This window comes from Sus scrofa, chromosome 7 (genome assembly GCF_000003025.6).
Source record: "Sus scrofa isolate TJ Tabasco breed Duroc chromosome 7, Sscrofa11.1, whole genome shotgun sequence".
NCBI lineage: Eukaryota > Metazoa > Chordata > Mammalia > Artiodactyla > Suidae > Sus > Sus scrofa.
The window spans coordinates 25,277,691-25,301,208 of record NC_010449.5 but is presented as its reverse complement, the minus strand read 5'-3'; the positions used below and the strand labels follow the sequence as shown (position 1 = coordinate 25,301,208).

At 41.5% G+C, this 23,518-nt stretch overlaps 1 long non-coding RNA gene across 1 annotated transcript in view; it reads right to left on the bottom strand.

The window, feature by feature from the left end:
* Positions 1,915-23,518, bottom strand: part of LOC106504373 — a 29,534-nt gene continuing 7,930 nt past the window's right edge. The window contains exon 3 of the long non-coding RNA XR_002345634.1: positions 1,915-4,393. This is a non-coding gene — a long non-coding RNA (uncharacterized LOC106504373). The remainder of the gene's footprint in view (positions 4,394-23,518) is intronic.

Genomic DNA, 23,518 nt, shown 5'->3' with positions numbered 1-23,518 from the left:
CTTTTCCTCCAGAAAAGTTAGGATAATTTCTGCCCTGAGAGCAGTGAGTACAGTTTTTCATTTCCCTACATCTATACCAACACCGGGTACCACCATTTAACTCTTGCCAACCAAGTAAATAAAATACGCTGCTACTTAATTTGCATTCCTTTAAAAACAAGAGATTGTAACTTCTTAACTTTTTTTACTGGTCATATATATTCCTTCCTTTTCTAAATTTCTAATTTTCCTATGTCTACATATGGTAAATATTTTAATTGTAATAATATTCAGTGCCAGCATCACTATACCTTTACGTTGGTAAAGTTGTAAGTTCAATAATTCTTGCCTTAGCTAGGCCTTAGCTACACCTTAACACTGTTTAATCCATTCATTAAATTTCAACGTCAAAAATAACAATAATAAAATCATGAATTCCCCACCCAGAAACAATAATTGAGACAGTCTCAAGTGGGCACCCATTCAGTGGCAAGGAAGGCAGGTAAGGAAGCAAAGAATTAAATCAGCTGGAGAATTGTCAGAGAGGAGAGCTGTGGATCTGGTGATGGGCAGATGGAAAAGGCCTGGAAGCAAAGAGCTCAGAAGCCCACCAAGCTTTTGACCAAAATGTGTTATCTAAACAGCCAAGAATCCAGATGACAGAATTCCAGTCATGGCTCAGCAGTTAATGAACCCAACTAGCCTTCCAGAGGATGTGGGTTCCATCCCTGGCCTCACTCAGAGGGTTAAGGATCCAGCGTTGCCATGAGCTGTGTTATAGGTCGCAGGCGTGCTTAGGATCCTGCGTGGCTGTGGCTGTGGCAATTGGAGGAATTGGACCTCTAGCCTAGGCACCTCCATATGTCGCTGGTACAGCCCCAAAAAGACCAAAAAAAAAAAAAAAATCCAGATGACAAAAAAAAGTAATTGATTGAGACTTAAAAGTTCCTATGGGACCCTAAATTTTCACTAGCAAGAGGCAGGTTTTTAAGGTATACAAGCACCCTTAAAACAGCCATCTCAGGCATGGGCAAGGAGGATGTAGAAAAGGAAAATCAATTCAGAGGGCAAAGCAAAGAGGCACCAAAAATACCGCATAAGAGGTTTCGTCCTAGAAAAGAGATCAGGAGACCAAGAGCTTTCCTCATCACCCCACATGGCAGCCTTTACGGAGAACTTCCTGCACAGATGCCAGCACTGGCAATGACCAGTGACTCTGAGGTCTTCCTGCCTTCCTTCCCTTTCCCAGTAAGACCTTTACTGAGTTTATCCTGTCCTGATCACTACTGTTTATCAGGTACAGGGAGCAGGGGGCGGTAAGGACCCAAAGGGACGACTTGTTATGTGAGCATGTAGCTTAAAGGATCAAGAGGAGGCACAGGTGGACCTGATGGAAAGGACCACAGAGCCCTGCGGTCCTGGGCTCTGGGCAGATGCAGTGACTACCTGGGATTCCACCCTGTCCCCTGAAGGAAAGGGTGAGTGTGTTCTGTGTTGCAGAGGGGAGCCCCCTGCTCTTTGGTGTTCAGAGGACAGACAGTGGCAGGCTTACCCAAAGACAGGCATTACCATCTATTTCCTACCCTTTCTTTAGGCATGGACTTTCTTTAAAAAGTTTTATCACCTCTTGAGACAGAAGGCAGGGCCCCCTGCCCAGGCAGGTGGGATTGATGTATGCTACTCCTAAGCATCACCCTAAATGTCTCTCTCTCTCCCTCTCTCCCTCTTTTTTTTTTTTTTTTTTTTTTTTTTTTTTTTTTTTTTTTGCTTTTTAGGCTGCACTTGCAGCATATGAAAGTTCCCAGGCTAGGGGTTGAATCAGAGCTACAGCCACCAGCTTACATCACAGCCACAGAAAGGTGAGATCCGAGCTGCATCTGCCACCTACACCACAACTGAAGGCAATGCCAGATCCCGATCCACTGAGCAAGGCCGGGGATCAAATCCACATCTTCATGGATACTAGTCGTATTCATTTCTGCTGTGCCACAATGGGAACTCCCTCACCCTAAATGTCTCTTGAACCCACTCTCCTTTCTTTTCATGGCTGGGACCAAAGGATTCTGAGATAGTCTCTTTTCTGGAAGGAGGCACAGTACCTGAGTGACTGCTGTGAAGAGAGCAGCTCCACCCACTACAGACTGCAGTGAGGAATAAACAGCTACGATTTGACACAACAGCTAATGTTCTTTACTCTGAATAATGCAAAGCAGACTGTTAGCTGCTCCCAAACTAAGTCATACCCTGTAATGAACCAAGGAAGTACATTCTACCAGAGACACTAAACTTTTAGAAGATTGTTTCTGGGGGGCAAAAGTGAGAGTAGCAAAAGGAGTAATGGACTTACAACCTTGTCCTGGAGGACCAGTCACCTGTTAAAAGCAAATGACGTGTCAGCCCTGGAGAAGGAGGAGTGAGGTGGGGAATGCAGGGGGCAGCCCTCTAACACATGGGGGGCTGTCCCAGACTGGATGTGGAACATGAGCTCATGTCTTCAGACATGCACTTTTTTCTAAAAGTTAGCCCGTGCTTTGAGAGGAAAGGCAGGTCCATGGATGATATATTGATACTGGTTGGGATACTGGTTATGATACGTAGGAGGTGACCTCAGCATCCAGGACTGCTGAGCTGGGCAGACATTAGAGAAGCCAGGCAACCAATGTAGATGCTGCTAGATTCTGGAAACTTAAGGATTTACAAAGATGGATTCAGGATACCCTGGGAGGAATCTGCACCATGATTTGATCACACGATGGGGGAGGGGAGGGGAAATTTTCAGAGACATAAAAATAAAGAAGAATTGTGGAAATTTCGTAAATCTCCTCTCAAGGATTGCTTGTGGTTTAAAGCTACAAACTCATCCATTTGGGCTCGTGGCAGCTTGTCTGCCTTATGATAAGTCCTTTACTGTGTGGAATGCCAAACAGACTAATACGGCAAGAGTTGAAATGTGCACACTCTAACTCAGATATACACACACAAAATGCACTTTTAAAACCCAAAGATGATGTCATGTGTCTCAAGTTTCCATTTCTACTCAGTAGATAAAAAAAATCTCAAATGCTTTCAAGGGACTTCGGTCCTTTTAGATTCAACAGACTCTCTGGGCTATTAGGAACTCAGGCTTTTTTCATTAGACAAACTCATTGAGTTTTTAATTATTCTCTTCCTCATTCTTCCGGTTTCCCTCCTAAGGGAACCTATGGTTTCAGAGGGTTAAGCTACCTTCCCCTGTAATCACCCTTAGTCATTTAGTCACTGCTTAGTCAATTAGTCACTGAGAATATTCTGCTGAGCTGTGCTTGGTCCCATCCGGTACATTTGGTCTCTGTGCTGGCATCAGCTGCTGAAGCCAACTGCTCCTCCACAGCCCCAAAACAAATTATCTGCAGCCCCCTCATATAATCTGGCTCTTTTAAGCACCTCTGTGTCAGCCAGCAGGGCCCAGGGAGCACAGGGAACTTCCAGGTGGCTGAGACAACACACTCAGTTTGTGAAGCTGTCAGACTACCATCTCAGGTTGATTTACTTAGACCTCTGCCTTAACCAGACTAAGGCACTGCCCTGCCTCGTCCTTCTCACATCACACTGATTAGGAGGTTGGGATGAACGTCTACATGCTACTATATATAAAATAAACAAGTAACAAAGACCTACTATATAGCTAGCACAGGGAAATCTACTCTATGCTCTGTAATAACCTCTGCGGGAAAAGAATCTGAAAAAGCATGGATATATAACTGATACATAATTGATTCCCTTTGTTGTACACTGGGAATTAACCCAACATTTTAGGTCAACCATACTCCAATAATTTTTTTTTTTTTTTTTTTTTTTTTTTTTTTTTTTTTTTAACGGCTGCGGCATTTGGAAGTTCCTAGGCTAGGGGTGGGACTGGGCCGCAACTACAGGCCTTCACCTCAGACACAGCAACATGGGATCCAAGCCACATCTGTGACCTACACCAGAGCCCATGACAACACTAGACCCTTAACCCACTGAGCGAGGCCAGGGATCAAACTCGCATCCTCGCAGTTTTAACCCACAGAGCCATAAGGGGAACTCCCAATAAAACTTAAAAAAAAAAAAAAAATACAGTGTAGAGAGCTCGAAATTTCCCAAAGTCTATCCAGAGATGAACAGCAAATTTGCTTTCCCAAGGTTTTCCTGTACCTTGTCTCCTCCCCCAGGGAGAGGAAGCACAGACCCTCACTTCTTATCCCTGACTTAATCCCCACTCTCCCTGTCTTCCTCTCCAGCCCCACCACCCCGCGGGGGATGGGATTTCCATTTTCTGTGCCTGTAAGACAATGATTTCCCTGATGGTATATTCTTCTTAGATGAAAATGAGCCTCCGTGTCAGAACAGCTTGAAGGGCTTCAGAAGAAACAAGGTAATGAACAATGAGTAAGCCCTAGAAAAAGGCAAAAAGAAAAAAAAATATTCAGATAAGAAATGTTATAGAATGTAAGCAGGCTTGGAAGTCCCCAAATAATTGATATTACCTATCTGCACTTAATGAATTATCTGCCCTTTTCCTTCACTCATCAGGATAAAACTTCCATTAACATCTCCTACTTTCTTCTGTTTCTCAGTACCTCAGAGAGACTTTTAATTACTTCCTAGAGCATATAGTCTCCAAATTACTCCCATAAGAATGTGAGTCATGTATAAAGACAAACCAGAAATAAATTCTATTTGGAGTTCCCATCATGGCTCAGTGAAAACAAATCCAACTAGTGACCACAAGGTTACGGGTTCAATCCCTGGCCTCCCTCACTGGGTTAAGGATCCAGCATTGCGTGAGCTGTGGTGTAGGTTGCAGATGCAGCTCGGATCCCGCGTTGCTGTGGCTCTGGCGTAGGCTGGCGGCTACCGCTCCGATTTGACCCCTAGCCGGGGAACCTGCATATGCCACAAGTGCAGCCCTACAAAAAAAGAGAAAGAAAAGAAAGAAAGAAAGAAATATATTCTATTAAATATTGAGACTTGTAAATTTAATTAAGCCATACTGGGGAACATAGGAAATCTTTTTAGACCATATTTGTATTGTATTATATTGTATTGCATTTTGGCCACACATTTGGCATATGGAAGCTCCCAAGCCAGGGATCAAATGCACACTACGCAGCAGTGAATGGACCCACTGCAGTGACAATGCCAGATCCTTAACCCACTGCACCACAAGGGAACTTCAAGATCACGTATTTTAAGAAGAAACAAAAACCCTGCTTTTATAACTAATGACAAAGTAATGCTCAAAATATTAACAATGATATTGACATTGATGTCTAATGCATTGAATCAAAGAACAGACCAAAATATCAGATGAGACAACACATTAGAGAGACAGAACGCTTTGCTCTACTTCATTCATGACTCCCCAAGGTTGGAAGCAACCCCTAAAATTGAACAACTTTTCTAAAATTTTCGGCAGTTTCACATCACCTTAACACTTCTTATTTTATATTTAGGTAAATATTTTTCCTTCTTCGGTTTCCATATCTTTTGAACACACAGGCCTCCTCCAAGAATACTTTAAACAACAGCTGTAAAATTCATTACAGTATCATTTATGGCTTTGAACTCAAGCCCATAAACCCAAGAAACCTAAAAGTAGACATTATTTCTTAGAAATACAGGCTTACTCCTACAAAAAGATAGGATAAGTAGCACAATCTACCATGAGATATGCCAATGATCTAAAAACAACCAAGTAAATATTTTGTCGTAGCATTGTTTTTATAAGTACCTGGTATTCTAGTTAGGGACTATTGGACCAATCAACAAGGTGTTTAATGGGCTTAGTGAAGTGCCAATTATGTGATAAAATGCACATGGTGGAAAAGCTTCTACAGACCCTCCTTCCTCCTGGACAGACACACAAATCTTGAGCTCATGCATTTGTATCTAATATTATTTACTGAATGACTGACTTGTCTTTTGCTTGTTTTTTCCTCTTTACAAAGTTAGCACATGTTTATTGTAGAAAACGCAAATAATGTAAACAGTATTGCATATCAATACATATAAAAATATGAGTATCTGCATCTCTAAAACAGGGGTTTTAATGGGACCTACTTCAAAGATAGCTGAGAAGATTTGATGAATTAAAACATATGAAGCACTTTCAACAGTCTAGAGTTTAGTAATTGTTCAATAAATGCTAACTGTGATCAATATTATCAATATTATTGTTAATATCATTACATCCAGAGTACCTAGGGTAGTTCCTAAATAAAATAGGCACTTAATAAATATTCAGTGGGGGTTGGGGAGGGAGGGTCTGGGAGTCTGACATTAGCAGATGCAAACTATTACATATTGAATGGATAAAAAACAAGGTCCTACTATATAGCACTATATTCAGTAGGAAATATAGCACTATATTCAGTATCCTGAGTACTGGAAAAGAATATTTTAAAAGAATATATATATGTGTGTGTGTGTATAACTGAATCACTTTGCTGTACAGCAAAAATTAACACAACATTGTAAATCAACTATACTTCAAGTGGAAAAAAAAATGTTCTGTGAATTCACGGTTGAATGAAAAATGGGCTGGTCATGAGCCATTTGGCTCTTTATCAATGATGACAATTCCCAAGAGTGTCAGGATGGCTCCCAGCTTGGTCCAGAATTCCAACCATCCAGAGGTCAAGTTTGAGTAATTCAGCTTCTAGCTCTGTACACTTGTGTTCTAAGACAGTTTGAGTGATTCTCAAGGCATCCAAGAAACTCAGGTTTTACTTGAATACTGTATGTTTGCCCAGGATGCATGAGAATAAACAAGGGTGCCATTCCAGCTCTGCGACCTCACAGCCCAGGCCTCGGAAGAACTGACGCCCGATGATCTGTTTCCTTATGCGTAAAATAACGGAGGTAACACAAGAGATTCAAAGTACAGGGATTGCAATGGATGTAAAAGCGAGGATTTCCTCCTTTTACGTGCATCATAGAAAGTAACAATTCTCATCCCTAAACAGGTGGGGACCAGGCAGAACCAGAATGGATCTGTTCACAGTCACACTCTGCCAAACCTCTCAACTGCCAATCAAGGGGAGGTGTCTAATTCAATCCAGTCACAAGAATACTTGATTAAACCAAGCTTCTGCGCCAGGAGGGAAGGGAAGTCTGCAGTGACAGGACACCAAGGCTCATACTGTCAGGCTGTCATCAAAATGCACCCACCTTGTCCTCAGCCTGGGCTGTCTGGAAGTGCCTTCATATCAGACCTCTGCTGACCCTGGGTCGCTGCCAAACACTCACCTCTCGGACCATCCTTCCTCTTCCTGTATGGTCATCTCTACACTGTTATATACAATCAATTTTTCCACAATTCTCTTCACAATCAACTACAGTTGACCCTTGAACAACACAGGTTTGAACTGCACTGAGTCCACTGATATGCACTTTTTTTTTGCCAAATACATACTACAGCATCACCCATGTGAGATTGGCTGAATCTGAGGATGCAGAAAGGTGTGTACAGAGGGCCAGCTGTAAAGTTATATGCAAATTTTGGACTACACAAACCCCCATGTTGTTCAAGGGTCAACCGTATTTGTTTACTGGAGATCTTCATTCTATTTTTTTAAGACATTTTATTGGAGTATAGGTGACTTACAATGTTGTATTAGTTTCAGGTGTACAGCAAAGTGAATTGGCCATACATATACATACATATCCAGTCTTTTTCAGATTCCTTCCCCCAAATAGGCTATTACAGAGTATTGTATAGATTTCCCCAGGCTATATAGTAGGTCCTTGTAATTGATCAACTTTGTATGTAGTAGTGTGTACCTATCATTCCCAACCTCTCAATTTCATTCTATTTAAACCAAACTCATCTTCACCGTCAGCCCTTCCCAATGTGCTCAGCACCTGCATTCTCTAAGGAAAATCCAGCTCCCCAGAGACAGTTCCTGCCACAGCCTCCCTGGGTGGTGACTTCCCTCCCACAACCTTGTCCGTCACTACTCCACGTTTACGTACAAAGTCTTTGCTCCTATAAAGTTTACTGCTGCTCTTCCAGTCACTTGACCAGGATAGTCCTATATTCTCCTAGATATTTTGACAGTAAATTCCTGGACTTCCTTCCTTCCCACCTGCCAAGTGCCGAGCTGGCCACACTGTAAAGGTAGATCTCCTAACTGTGCTTGGATTTACTCAGTACCCTCACTCAGTACCCTCATCCTACTATCACATCCTCCTCCCAGGGCTCCAGTTATCACCGCCATGCCCAAACTCCCAAGCCTATTTCTCTGTTCCATATGTTGTGATTCCCAGCCCCATAGATGTTTCCACTGAAACATTCTACAGGCAGCTCACATTCAAAGGCTGAGAAATGAATTTATGCAGCCCCATACCTTTAGTCCTGCATCTCAGTGACTGGCCTCACCACCACTCAGCTGCCAAGTCTAGTCAGTAAATGTCTATCATCCTGGCAGGTCCCCTCTTAGCTCACTTTCCAAATCTGAGCAGCCACCAAGCTCTGAGAACTGCATTTCTCAATTCTACCCACTTCACTGAATCACCTGACACTGCCTTAGCCTGAACTCAAATTCTCCATATGCACTGCTAGAATATCCCCACGACCAGCCTCCTTATGTCCAATCCCTTCAAACCTTTTCCCCGCAGTGCTAGGAGGATGCTAAAACTCACATTGGCTCTTTCCATTTTCCTGCTTAAAATCTCCAATGGCTCTTCTAAGTTATATAGAAAATTCCAAACTCTTTAGGATGGACTAAAAGAGTTGGCCACCTCCATCCCTCACTAGCCTCATGGATTCACTTACATCTTCCAAACATGCCAAACACTTCTCACCTCTAGACCTTCCAACAGGCTACCATGAATTCCTCTTCCTCTTCCACCAATGTCTTGCTAATTCCTGAAAGGTGTTTCAGTGTTCAGGCTGATTCAGATTTTACCTCTTCAGAAAACTTTTCCCACGGCCATCATCTTCTCCCACATCTTAGACCACTTCCCCACTCTGGGTCAGATGCCTCTCACAGCAGCCCCCTAGAATCCTGTGCTTAATTCTAGTACAGCAATACCAGATTGTAATGAAACTGTCTCTTTGGTTGTCCTTACCACAAACTCTGTCCCCTTTTCAACCTAAAGTGTCAGTTCCTTGAAGTCAGGATTTGGCTTGACTCATGTATCCTTAGCATCCAGCCTAACACTTGGTACCTAAATATTTGGTGATGAAGAAAGAACAGAGGAAAAAGGGAAGGAGGGAAGAAGGAGCCTGGGTCTCTGGAGCAGCTGGGTCTGGAGATACTCCCAGAAGTCCCTGCAGACGGATCAGACCCACACAGGCCCTGATCAAAACCATCAGGAGAGATCAGGGGCATCATCAATAGTTAGGATATGAATCAAAAAAAATCCTTTTAGGATAGCTAATTATAGGTACTTTATTGGGCAAACAGTGCTACCCCTTCTATCATGTTCACAGTGTGATAAATGCTACTCCAAGTTTCCTACATGTATTACTCAGTTCGATTCTTACAACCACCCAAGGCAAGCCACACTATTATGATATTTGTTTTGCAGAGGATGAAATGGAGGCAAGGGGGCTCAGGATGACATTGGCAGGTGAGAGTCTCACTTGGCAGCCCATACCCCTCACCTCCTCATGGCCATGCCTGGATGTATCGTTTAATGACAGTCATTCAGGTGGCATCACTATATATTACTGATGTCCACAACTCTTTGTGAAAACTGTTTTATTTATTTTTTTGTTTTCTGGCTGTGGTGTGCTTGATATAGGCATCTCAGTTTCGAGACTAAGAACTGAACCCAAGCAGTGGTGAAAGTGCCAAGCCCTAACCACTAAATCACCAAGGAACTGCCTCATATTTGTTTTATAACATGAGCAAAATAGCACACACACACAAATACACAAAATCAAAAACCAGCTTAGAATTGCAATGATGGTGAAAGAATTTTTCATACTTAGAGCAGCCAGGGCCAGGAGTTAAAGTTAGGAGTGTCTAAGAATTAAGGATGAAGTATTCAATAGGGAGCTGTGGCTGGCCCCTTCCTCGCCCACCAGCTAACAGACTAATTGTATGTTATAATTTAGAGCCCTCCAAGAGCACAGATGAATCCTCACCCATGGCTCCTCCCTGCACATGAGCCAAAGCATGAGACATCAGTACTCTTAGAAAGCCAACAAGTACACACAGCCTTTCCAAGCAGCTAGTCCAACCTCTAAGAGTCTATGTTAATTTTCCTTTAGTTCAAATTGCTTTCTTTACTGCTACAAGCAATCAAGAAGTGCTATGTAAAAGAAATGGCATTTAACCAATATTTTTACCTCCAAGTATAAGCAAGCTCATCTGATTTTTTCCCAGAACTACATTTAATGACTGATTACACGGTAAATGCTCCATTTTTATAGCAGATTTGTAAAATCTATATTGCATTAATAATTGCCTTTAAATTGTCTTTCTATAATGAATGGAAAATATTATATTCCTCAAATGTTTGTCATGTGCTTTGTAGGGAAAACTACTAAAGATTTTGGAGATTATAAAGCACTTCTTATAACTTCTCAGGGTCACCTTACACAGCCTGGTGGCTCAGTATAAACTCATCCACTGTCAGACCATTAGCAATTTTAATGGCAGATTGCATGGAATAATTTTTGAGAAAGCTTGAAATAAATCTTTAAAAATAAATACTTCTACAGGTAAATAAACATTAAATATGCAAACCGATGAAAAACAAAACTTATTTCAACTTTAAACTGTCTATCACATGGGAAGTACTACATGATTTTTGTCTGCCTCCTTTTCAGAAAACATTTTTGTTTTTTCTAAGTTGTTCTTTGGTTTCCAAAACTTTGGATTTCTCTCTCACTGCATGCACTCCTGCAAGGATCCTGTAGAGACCCATAAAAACATTCTCTTGTATCCCAGATGGCCCTCTCTTTTTGTTTTTCATTTTTTTTTTCTAGAGGCAATACTACTTAATAGCTGATGGTTAGCAGTCCCTCCACCGAGTGGACTGTTTTTGGTATTTCACAGAGTATAATTCTCCAAGGAACCATGTTTAAAGAGAAACACAATAGCTACCTACATGTATTTTAGTAGAAAACTCCATATTCGCTCAAGTCCAAATCATGTTTATTAATGAACATCCAAGAAATATTCAGTTTAGAAGCTCTACACACACACACACACACACACACACACACACACACACACACTCGCACACATTTAATCCATGACATTAATTAGGTTTGTCATTAATTTTTACATATGGAAGGATTAAGAAATAAATTTTAAACTGCGAGTTAAAACAGGGCCAGATCTTAGAAAAACCAATAATCCCAAACAGCTTCAAAGCCTGAGTCCAGGCCTGAGTAACCACAGCTCCAGTCACTGACTCTCTTTTTAATGTAGCAACAGGACAGGGCTGGCCTACAGGATTCCTCTCCCAGAGCACATCACATGACCAGCTTCACTAACCTGTTTTCTTTAATCACCCACCTGCTATCACCTATAGATGGCAGTGTAGCTAAGTGCCCACTATGGACTGACCTGTGTCCCCCCCACCCCAAATTCATATGTGGAAGTCCTTACCCCCAGGACCTCAGAATGTAACTGAATTTGAAAGTAATTAAGATAAAAGGAGGTCCCTTCAGTGGGCCCTCATCTAACAATGACCAGTGTCCTTGTAGGAAGAGGAGACTGGGATACAGACATCAGACAGCACAGAGGGAAGGGCATGTGAAAACACAGGGAGAAGATGCCATCTACAAGCCAAGGAGAGACTCAGGAGAAATCAACCCTGCCAACACCTTGATCTCAGACTTCCAACCCCCAGAACTGTGAGAAAATCCATTTATGTTGTGTAAGCTACTCAGCGTCTAGTATTTTGTTATGGCAGCCTGAGCAGAATGACACTGAAATAAATCTGTTTGACTGGATTCCCAGAGCATCACATAACAAGTCTCATTACCTATTTTCACCTACCCAGCTAGTCATCTGCAAAAGGCAACAAAGTTAAGCCGGACTTGAGTCCAGAGCACACGTACAGCTTCAAACAATAGGAGCTAACTGATTAAGAGGAATCCACAAAATATTTTTGAAAATCAAAGACTGGGCTCTCTCTTCAGTAGTTAAGAATTTCACATAACCCCATATGAAGAGAAAAAATAGTAAAATAATTCATCGTATTTCCAGTGAGAATATTGTCAACAGTAATACTGGCAACACCTCCATTTTCATCTATGTTTTCTGTTTCTTACAGATTATTTGTTCTTAGTCTTGATGAGTACCTTGTGTGAGAGAGTCTCTTGTTTTAACAGTGCCTTCTAGCTCCCCATGTGTCTACTGCAATCCCGTCAATAACTGAGATGACTGTTCTGATAACTCTGTATTTGCAATGGAAACTTCAACTCTTCAATTACTAAGAAAATATCTTCATAATTGTACGGGATCAGAAAAGCTGTTTTAGCACTGTAAAGTCAAATCCATCTCATTTACTCATATACAGTTGCTTAGCATAACCTATTCCCAAGATCATGAAAAGAAAGTCCATTAAATACTCAGTGCTTTCCAAGGCAGAGTGAAAAGTGGTTCAGTGAATCGTGAGAGACCCCTAGTGGCCTTTTCAGGTATTATGAGAAATCCATCACTGAGATAACACTTTGTATCCCCTGGTGCTTGTTAGCATTTGTGTTAACCAAGGGATACCAAGCACCAGGGGATACAAAGTGTTATCTCAGTGATGGATTTCTCATAATACTGGTAAATGCCACTAGGGGCCTGGTGCTTGTTAGCATTTGTGTTAATCAAAGGCACTTGAAACCCACAGCAAATATAATACTTAATGGAGACAAGGTGAAAGCCTTCCGGCTAAAATCTGGAACAAGACAAGGATGCCTACTCTCACCACTTTTACTCAACAGAGTATTGGAAGTCCTAGCCACAGCAATCAGACAAACCAAAGAAATAAAAGGTATCCAAATTGGAAGAGGTAAAATTTTCACTGTATGCAGATGACACGATACTATATACAGAAAACCCTAAGGACTCCACACAAAAACTACTCAAACTGATCAACGAATTCAGCAAAGTAGCAAGATATAAGATTAACATTCAGAAATAAGGGAGTTCCCGTCATGGCTCAGTGGTTAACGAATCCTTCTAGGAACCATGAGCTTTCAGGTTCGATCCCTGGCCTTGCTCAGTGGGTAAAGGATCTGGCATTGCCGTGAGCTGTGGTGTAGGTCACAGACACGGCTCAGATACTGCATTGCTGTGGCTCTGGTGTAGGCCAGTGGCTACAGCTCCAATTAGACCCCTAACCTGGGAACCTCCATAAGCTGCAGAAGCAGCCCTAGAAAAGGCAAAAAGAAAAAAAAAAGAAAGAAAGAAAGAAAAGAAAAGAAAAAGAAAAAAAGAAATCAGTTGCATTTCTCTATACTAAAAATAAAATATTAGAAAAGGAATGTAAAAACACAATATCTTTTAAAATCACACCCCAAAAAATTAAATGCCTAGGAATAAACCTGACCAAGGAGGTGAAAGACTATAAAATATTAATCAAGGAAATTAAAGAGGATTCAAAGAAATGGAATGATATCCCATGCTCCTGGGTTGGAAGAATTAGCATCATAAAAATGGCCATACTACCCAAAGCAATCTACAGATTCAATGCAACCCCTATCAAATTACCCATGACATTTTTCACAGAACTGGAACAAACAATCCAAAGATTTATATGGAACCATAAAAGACTCATAATTGTCACAGCAATCCTGAAGAACAAAAACCAAGCAGTACTTCAGGCAATATTTCAAAGCTACAGTAATCAAGACAGTGTGGTACTGGTATCAAAACAGACATACAGACCAATGGAACAGAACAGAGAACATAGAAATAAACTCAGACACCTACAGTCAATTAATCTTCAACAAAGGAGGCAAGAATATAAAATGGGGAAAAGACAGTCTTTTCAATAAGTGGTGCGGGAAAATTGGACAGCTGCATGTAAATCAATGAAGCTAGAACACACCCTCACACCATGCACAAAAATAAACTCAAAATGGCTTAAAGACTTAAACGTAAGACAAGATACCTAGAAGAGAACACAGACAGAACATTCTCTGACATCAACCACACAAATGTTTTCTTAGGTCGCTCTCCCAAGGCAACAGAAATAAAAGCAAAAATAAACCAATGGGGCCTAATCAAACTGACAAGCTTTTGCACAGCAAAGGAAACCATTAAAAAAAAAAAAGACACCTACAGAATGGAAGAAAATAGTTTCAAATGATGCAGCTGACAAGGGCTTAATCTCTAAAATATACAAACAACTTATACAGCAAAAAACAACTTAACAGCAAAAAAACCAACAACCTAATTGAAAAAATGGGCAAAAGACCTGACTAGACATTTCTTCTCCAAAGAAGATATACAGATGGCCAACAAGCACATGAAAAAATTCTCAACATCCCTGATTATTAGAGAAATGCACATCAAAACTACTATGAGGTACAACTTCTCACCTGTCAGAATGGCCATCATTAACAAGCCAACAAGTAACAAATGCTGGAGAAGTTGTGGAGAAAAGAGAACCCTCCTACACTGTTGGTGGGACTGTAAATTAATACAACCACTATGGAAAACAGTATGGAAGTAACTCAGAAAACTAAATATAGAACTACTATACGACCCAGTAATCCCACTCTTGGGCATATATCCAGACAAAACTTTCCTTGAAAAAGACACATGCACCCATATGTTCATTGCAGCACTATTCACAATAACCAAGACATGGAAACAACCTAAATGTCCATCGACAGATAAATGGATTAAGAAGATGTGTTATATATACACAATGGAATACTACTCAGCCATAAAAAAGAACAAAATAATGTCATTTGCAGCAACATGGATGGAACTAGAGACTCATACTAAGCGAAGTAAGTGAGGAAGAGAAAGATAAATATCACGTGATATCACTAATATCTGGAATCTAATATATGGCACGGATAAGTGAACTGTTTACAAGTAAGAGGCTCACCAGTGACACCAGATTAAATGCAAGGGAATTTATAGAAAGGATGCAGGAACCTCTCACAACTCTAAGAGTAGGACTAGAATCAGCGTCTTAGATACAACTGGAACCTGTCATCTGAATGCAGTCAACCTGTCCGTCCATCTCTTTGCTTGGTCCCTCTCTGGCCATCTCTTTCACTTCTTCCCTCTCTATTCACTTCTCCAGCCCAGACAAAAGAAAACAAAACCACTGAGGGTTTGGGATGGAAATGCTATTAAATTTGATTGTGATGGTCATTATACAACTACCAAAAAAAAAGCAAGGAGTCTATAAAAACTTTTTTTTTTTTCATTTTAGGGCTACTCCTGCGGCATATGGAAGTTCCCAGGCTAGGGCTTGAATCGGAGCTGCAGCTGCCAGCCTAAGCCACAACAACACCAAATGTGAGTGAGGCCTGTGTCCTACACCACAGCTCATCGCAAGAGGGGATCCTTAACCCACTCAGTGGGGATCAAACCTGCGTCCTCATGTTTGCTAGTCGGGTTCGTTACCACGGAGCCACAAAAGGAACTCCAGAAACATTTGCTTTTTAGGTCCGCACTAGCAGCATGTGGAGGTTCCCAGGCTACAGCTGCCGACCTAAACCCCAGCCAAAGCAATATGGGATCAGAGCAGCGTCTGGGACGCTGCTCACAGTAAGGCCGGATCCTTAACCCACTGAGCAAGGTCAGGTATCGAACCCACAACCTCATAGTTCCTAGTTGGATTCGCAGAAACAACATTGTAAATGTTGTAAATGTTGCACTTTTTCACTATGTTTGGAAAACCTGTTTTGATGGGTCCTTAGTCTTCTAGTGGAGTATCAGCAGAGGAAGCTGCAAGTCTTAGAAGAAAATAAAAAGCAGACATTCTCAATGGAGTCTATTCAGTAGAAGAATGAATGAATGAACAAACGAACAAATGAATAGTCGTCAGTACCAAAATATTATCACAGCCTGAGACTACAAGAACATAGAAAAGAACCAATGTTGATTCTCTGTGTCAGATGGCTGTGAAGTGTTACTGCAGTCAATTAATTTGGCAAACGATATATTATCAATATGGTGGGGGAAAAATCGTTAGTAGTGGGAAGTGCCAGAAATACTAAACAAACCCAAATCCCATTCATAAACAATGATGTGATGGGAAAGCTGAATTGCATAAAAATTTTTAAAGTGTGAACATTCTCGTTCTTTCCAAAACAAGCTGACAGGAAAGTGTGAGGTGAGGCCAAGGGATAGAGCCGCTGCCCTGGCGGCCCTGGGGAGGAGCCTGACAATTTTGGTGCTTCTTTCTTGTGAGCTCTGAGTCAGGGACGAGAGGGGGTGAGGGGTGACTCACCAGGCCTGGGTTCGCTGGGTGTCACGGGTGGACGCTCAAGTCCGAGATGGCAGCGCAGCCAGGACAGAACCGACAGATAGGTCTGCAGCTGGGAGTTTCCGGGAACCCGTTTGCAGGCGCCCACGAAACTGCGCAGGCGCACACGATACCATCGGGTCCTCTGCTTTGGGTACCACACGGTTCTCCGCGTCCCGGCCCAGGGTGTGTGCTCACCTCCTACACAGATGCACGCGTGCCACGTATAGAGGCGCCCGCTTCCGGTTGTTGCCTCATTTAGACAATAAGGCCCACGTAGAGCAGCCAACTGTGTTTTGCTCAGGGGGTGAATGAGGAATCTCTCACATACAAACCCAGCCTGGATATACTTGGAGCACTGATAAAACACGCATATCTGCCCAATATTCATATTCATTGGGAGTCTGGCCCTGAGTTCCTTTTAAGAGTTATCTGCAGTCTGTAAAGTCATCTTTCCTCAGTAAAACATACCAATCAGGCAGACCTGGGGCTCTGGGTAAGAATAGGCCTGTATCGACGGCAAACAAACAGTAGGGACTTTTTGGTGTGATGGAAATGCTTCAAAAATGGATTGTGCTCATGGCTGTGCTGTAATTTTACTAAAAATCATTGTGCACTTAAAACAGGTAAATTTTATAGTATGCACATTATCTCAATAAAGCTGTTTAAAAATCTTTTTAAAGGCTGACAGATTTTTTTTTTAACATGTACTGGTTAGACGACAATATTGGAACATTGGAAAACAGAGCAAAAATCCCCTTTCTGTTAGCCATCTAATAAGTTTTAGACATTGCCACTGTTTTCCCCTACCAAAAAGAATTAGCCAGATTGGGAGTTACCTTTATGACTCAGTGGTAGCAAACCCAAGTAGCATCCACGAGGACCAGAAGGTTTGATCCCTGGCCCTGCTCAGTGGGCTAAAAATCCAACATTGCCGTGAGCTGTGGTGTAGGTCGCAGACACGGCTTGGACACTGTGTTGCTGTGGCTGTGGTGCAGGCTGGCAGCTGCAGCTCTGATTAGAACCCTAACCTGGGAGCTTCCATATGACGTGGGTACAGCCCTAAAAAAGACAAAAATAAAATAAAACAATAAAAAAAATTTTTTAATTAAAAAAAAAAAAAGAATTAGCCAGATTGGATATGGATTTCATTCCTCTCTCTGTCACAAATCTTTGAGGAATGCCTTCTAGAAGTTTTCTGAAGAATTAAAACAATATCTCAGCATCATCCTATCACCTGCCACATAGGTGTTTCGTAAACATTTGCTGACGTTGTGAATCTCCTCTGCTTACTTTCTCAACTCTCTGACAGCAAACTCTGCAGTTTTGAAAGTGGAAAAAGAAGGGAGTGACTAGTGAAATGTAAAGAGCAGAAATGAGAGGGTTTATATGATTCTGAAAGTGAGAGAATTCTATATTAAAATTCTAGATGGTTATGGGGTGGATACTTGGTCTGCACTTTAGAATAAATTAGGTTTCCCTGGCGGCACTGACTTCATAGGATGGGTATCTATAGGTGTGGATGATTCGACAGCAGCTGAGTGATTCCCTGGCCCTCTATGTCACCTAGAACAAGCAAACATTCAAACTACAGCATTGTGTCAGCAGAGATCAAATCATCAGGAAATTTCATGAAATAGCATCAGTTCTTTCAACCATTGACAGCCTGATAATCTCCAAGAATTTCTAGAAAGTATCTAAGGTAATGAAACAACCTCTGGGAAATTTCCAAAGACCAGCCTGCTAACTCACCCTCATCCTAATGAAATATAGGTGAGACATCTGCAAGGTGACCCAAAAAAAATGCCATCACTTGGTTAGCGTTTTCCATTTCTCCTGTGTATTCCTAGATTGAATGTGATCAGACGAAAATGTACCTCTCTCCACCCCTCCTCCCCCTTCTCTTAGAGTTCTTGCTAAAACTTCTGCTTCTCCTCCTTGTCTTCCACACAATGGTCTCTTTAAGCAAATAATCTCTCGCTTATCCAAGAAAAATCCTGGATTATGATTTGCATTTTCCTTGTTTTTACTGAATAATAGGATTGAGGTCTTACAAATCCTTCTAGTTTTTCCTGTATGGTTGAAGCGTTATTAATGGGGGCATGATTTGTTTATGTAGAGATAGATTTCACTCCATTTCTCCGTCTCTATTTCATCTGGAAACTGGGAATTCAATAACCTTTCTCTGACTAAAGCTTACATGGGTCTACCAACACAATTCAAAGCAGGAATTAGGTTTAAAGATCCTATATAATAAATTTTAGTTCTCAGTTTCCAAATCCCATGAACCACCCAAATAAACTTTAGATGATGTGCTCAAATGTTCCCTTTCTGGGTATTTATTTTAAATGAACAAGAGCTAATGTGTTCTGTTATACTTGATTAATGCCCAATTAAGCACTTCAAATTATAAATACCCATGGGTTAATTTTCCTTATAAAATAAGGTATATAGTCTCAGTCAATGTTTTCCATGGATTTTTATCTTTGAAGTATATTATCAAATTGCACATTTTTACGAAGATGCCCTTGAGCTGCTACATTTCCATTACCAAGTCAGAGATGAAGTCACCATTAACACTCAGCTTAAACTCTCGGCTTCCACAAACATACCGATTACTCATTTTTATTTTGCCTTCTCTCAATGTGCTGCTGCTTTATTCTTCTTCAAGGGGGATTTTAAACGATTTTCATTCCACTCACCATATCCACTCAACACTCACAATATTGTACTGACAATCTAGTGGGCTTAGGGTATCGTCTTTAGTTGCTTTGTTTTCCTATGTAAACATAAGAATTCAGGGCAAGTTGATTTATTTGATAATATATTTTAAGTGCCTTAATAATTTAAGCTGCTATTTTCACTTCATTTTGAACTAATCCCAAATGAATCAGGCCCACATTCAAACATTCATCTTGTATATTAGGACTCAGGAAAGGTGTTATTTAAGAAGACTGCCACTATCTCTTACCTTGATAACAAAAAAAAAAAAAGGCAGATAATGTTCTCAAATGACTGAATTAAATCTTTTGAATGTAGATGTAGATTTAATTAATACACTAGGATACCTACCATGCCCTTGAGTGATTTGTTAATGGATTTAGATTTCATCTAAGTATTATAATCAAAGCTAAACTCACTCATTTATAAAGTCACATGATTTAATTACTAAATTAGGAACTTTATTACATACAATTTCATACCAAAGGGTCTTCTAAAATTCCTACCCTTTTTTTTTTGACTCTGTACATTCTTTTAAAACTCCTTTCTAAATGTTAAAACAATACTTTTATCATTTTAATAAACATATGTTGTAGAATTGGCTTTTGAGATAGTTTCTGCAATTAAATCCAGCCTGTTTCAGTTCTCCAGAGTCCATCTGCAAGAACACGTTATAAGACCAAAGTCAATAAAACTAATGAAGTTATAAAGGAACTCTACTCGTTTTCTAGAACTTGCATAACAAATTACCATCAACTTACTGGCTTAAAACAAGAGAAATTAGTTCTCTCACAGTTCTGGAGGCAGAGAGGGCCACTGCCTCTAAAGTTTCTAGGGAAGAATCCTTCTCTGTTTCTTCCAGCTTCTGGTAGCTCTGGCATGCCATGGCTTGTAGCGAGTGGTATCATTTCGGTCTCAACTCCTGTCTTCACATCTTCATGGTCTTCTTTCTGTCTCTTCTCCTTTCCTGTCTTTTTTTTTTTTTTTTTTTTCATTTTATGGTCTCACCCACTGCATATGGAAATTCCCGGGCCAGGGATTGAATCTGAGTTACCACAGCTGCAGTCTACACTGCACTTGTGGCAACATCAGATCCTTTAACCCACTGCGCTGGGAGGGGGATGGAACCCACACCTCTGCACAGCCCAGAGTCGCTGCAGTCAGATTCCCAACCCACGGCACCAAGGGGGAAACTCTGCATCTGTTTCTTTTACTTTAACCCTTGTAGTCTATTGCTTTTGCTACAAGTTAATCACTAAAGGGATATTGTCTATAGCTTAAAGTATACATAATAGCCCATCTCCTGGAACCCTGCCTCCCATGCCTGAGCCTTCAGCTAAAACGCTTTTGTTCAGCTCATGGGAAATGTCTTGACCAGGACCACCTGGGAATGGCTGCATCCCCTCTGGAGTTTGGCCGGGTCCAGGAAATACTTGCAACAACTTACTATCTTTTTTACTTTAACTCCTCACCTCTCCCTCTTTGTTCTGTGAAAGAAACCAGCACCCAAACCTGGGTGAGATGGTCCTTTGGAACACTAGTCCACTATCTTCTCCGTCTGCTGCCTTTCTGAGCGGCTGCTCTTCCTTGCCCTAACAACCCATCTCTCAATGTATCGGCGTGTCGTGCGACAAGCAGTATGAGCTTGGACTCAGTTACACTACAAGTGCACATGAAGAGCCTGGAGGTACAAGGGCAGAACTGAGAGCATTCCTTTTTTTTTTTTTTTTTTTTTTTTCTTGTCTTTTTAGGGCCACACCTGTGGCATATGGAAGTTCCCAGGCTAGGGGTCAAGTCGGAGCCGCAGCTGCCAGCCTAGGCCACAGCCACAGCCACAGCAACTCAGATCCTAGCCATGCCTGCAACCTACAACACTGCTCACGAAGCAAGGCCGGGGATCGAACCTGCTTGCTCATGGATACTTGTCGGGTTTGTTACCACTCAGCCACAACAGGAACTCCCAGAACTGAGAGCATTTCAGATCACAAACATGTCAAAGAGAGATGGGCATCCTAGCAGAAGAAAGACTATCTGAAAGAACATAACAGATTCGAGGAATGTTGAATAAATCCCTGTACCCAAGGATAGGAGAGCAACACAAATTGAAGCCAAAAAGCCAGACAGGAAAGGTTTTGAATTAATTTCAGCTTCACCCTAAAGTGGTAGAGTACCACTGAAGGATTTTTAAAAGATATTCTCTTTTTAATATTACTTATGTAGTGTACATAAAGTAATGTCTAAAAATACATCCCTTAGCCCCTAGAGCCATCTTCCAGAAAGGATTCTTATATATCCTTCCTATGAAGAGGTCGCATAAAATATAAATTCAGAGTAAACACTAATAGGAGTTCCTGCTGTGACAGAGCGGAAACAAATCCGACTAGGAACCATGAGGTTGTGGGTTCTATCCCTGGCCTCTCTCAGTGCATTAAGGATCCAGCACTGCCATCAGCTGTGGTGTAGGTTGCAGCTGTAGCTCCAATTCAGCCCCTAGCCTGGGAACCTCCATATGCCATGGGTGAGGCCCTAAAAAAAAAAAAAAAAAACAGAGTAAACACTAATATAGATTGTATATGCCAGATGCTGTCCAAAGTAAGGCATATTAACCCATTTAATCCTTACAACAACCTTATTAAGGAGTTACTGTTATCATTTCCATTTTACAAAGAAGAAATTGTGGCCCAGAAAGACTAACCAAGTTGCCCAGGATCATGAAACTAATAAGTGGTAGAGTTAAGCTTTGGACCCAACAAGTACAGCTCAACAATCTATGCCATTAACATGTTACATTGTCTCCAATATATGAGTTGTATGTGTGTATGCAAAAAACAGGAAATAAGTATTCTAACACAAATGACTCCCACGCTTACATCTCCCTCTGTACCTTGTTCTTTCAATTAGTAATATACCCTGAAAGTAGTTCCTTGTCAACACATTCTTTTTTTTTTTTTGTCTTTTTGTTGTTGTTGTTGTTGTTGCTATTTCTTGGGCCGCTCCCGCGGCATATGGAGGTTCCCAGGCTAGGGGTCGAATCGGAGCTGTAACCACCGGCCTACGCCAGAGCCACAGCAACGAGGGATCCGAGCCGAGTCTGCAACCTACACCACAGCTCACGGCAACGCCGGATCGTTAACCCACTGAGCAAGGGCAGGGACCGAACCCGCAACCTCATGGTTCCTAGTCGGATTCGTTAACCACTGCGCCACGACGGGAACTCCTGTCAACACATTTTGATCCACTTTATTCGTCAGGACTGCACAGAATTCCTTTATGTTGACATTCCAAACTGTACCTAAAAGTATCTATATTGATGAATATTAACATTCATTACAGGTTTGAGTCTCAGAAATAATGCCGCAATACAATAACAGCAGAGGGACTGTTCAAAGAAAATATTTATTTTTAATATTAAAAATAGGACACAGAGGGGGAGGGAGTGGGATGGACTGGGAGTTTCGGGTTAGTAGATGCAAACTACTGCATTTGGAGTGGATAAGCAATGAGATCCTGATGTATAGCACAGGGAACTCTATCTAGTCACTTATGATGGAGCATAAAGGAGGATAATGTGAGAAAAAGAATGATGGAGGATAGGAGTTCCCGTCGTGGCGCAGTGGTTAACGAATCCGACTAGGAACCATGAGGTTGCGGGTTCGGTCCCTGCCCTTGCTCAGTGGGTTAACGATCCGGCGTTGCCGTGAGCTGTGGTGTAGGTTGCAGACTCGGCTCGGATCCCGCGTTGCTGTGGCTCTGGTGTAGGCCGGTGGCTACAGCTCCGATTGGACCCCTAGCCTGGGAACCTCCATATGCCGCGGGAGCGGCCCAAGAAATAGCAACAACAACAACAACAAAAAAAAAAAAAAAGACAAAAGACAAAAAGAATGATGGAGGATAATACATATGTATGACTGGGTCACTTTGCTGTAGAGCAGAAATTGACAGAACACCGTAAATCAACTATAATAAAAAAAAAATTTTAGGAGTCCTCATCATATGTGAAATCTAAAATACAGTACAGGAGTTCCCGTCGTGGCGCAGTGGTTAACGAATCCGACTAGGAACCATGAGGTTGCAGGTTCGATCCCTGGCCTCGCTCAGTGGATTAAGGATCCAGCTGTGGTGTAGTTCACATAAGTGGCTTGGATCTGGTGTTGCTGCAGCTCTGGCATAGCAACAGCTCCGATTGGACCCCTAGCCTGGGAACCTCCATATGCTGCAGGTGTGGTCCTAAAAAGACCAAAAAAAATTTTTTTAATTAAAAAAAATATATATAAGGCACAGAGAGTTCCCATTGTGGCTCAGCAGGTTAAGAACCTGACGTAGTGTCTGTGAGGATGTGTTTAATCCCTGTCCTCTCAGTGGGTTAAGGATCTGACGTTGCTGCAAGCTGTGGCATAGGTCACAG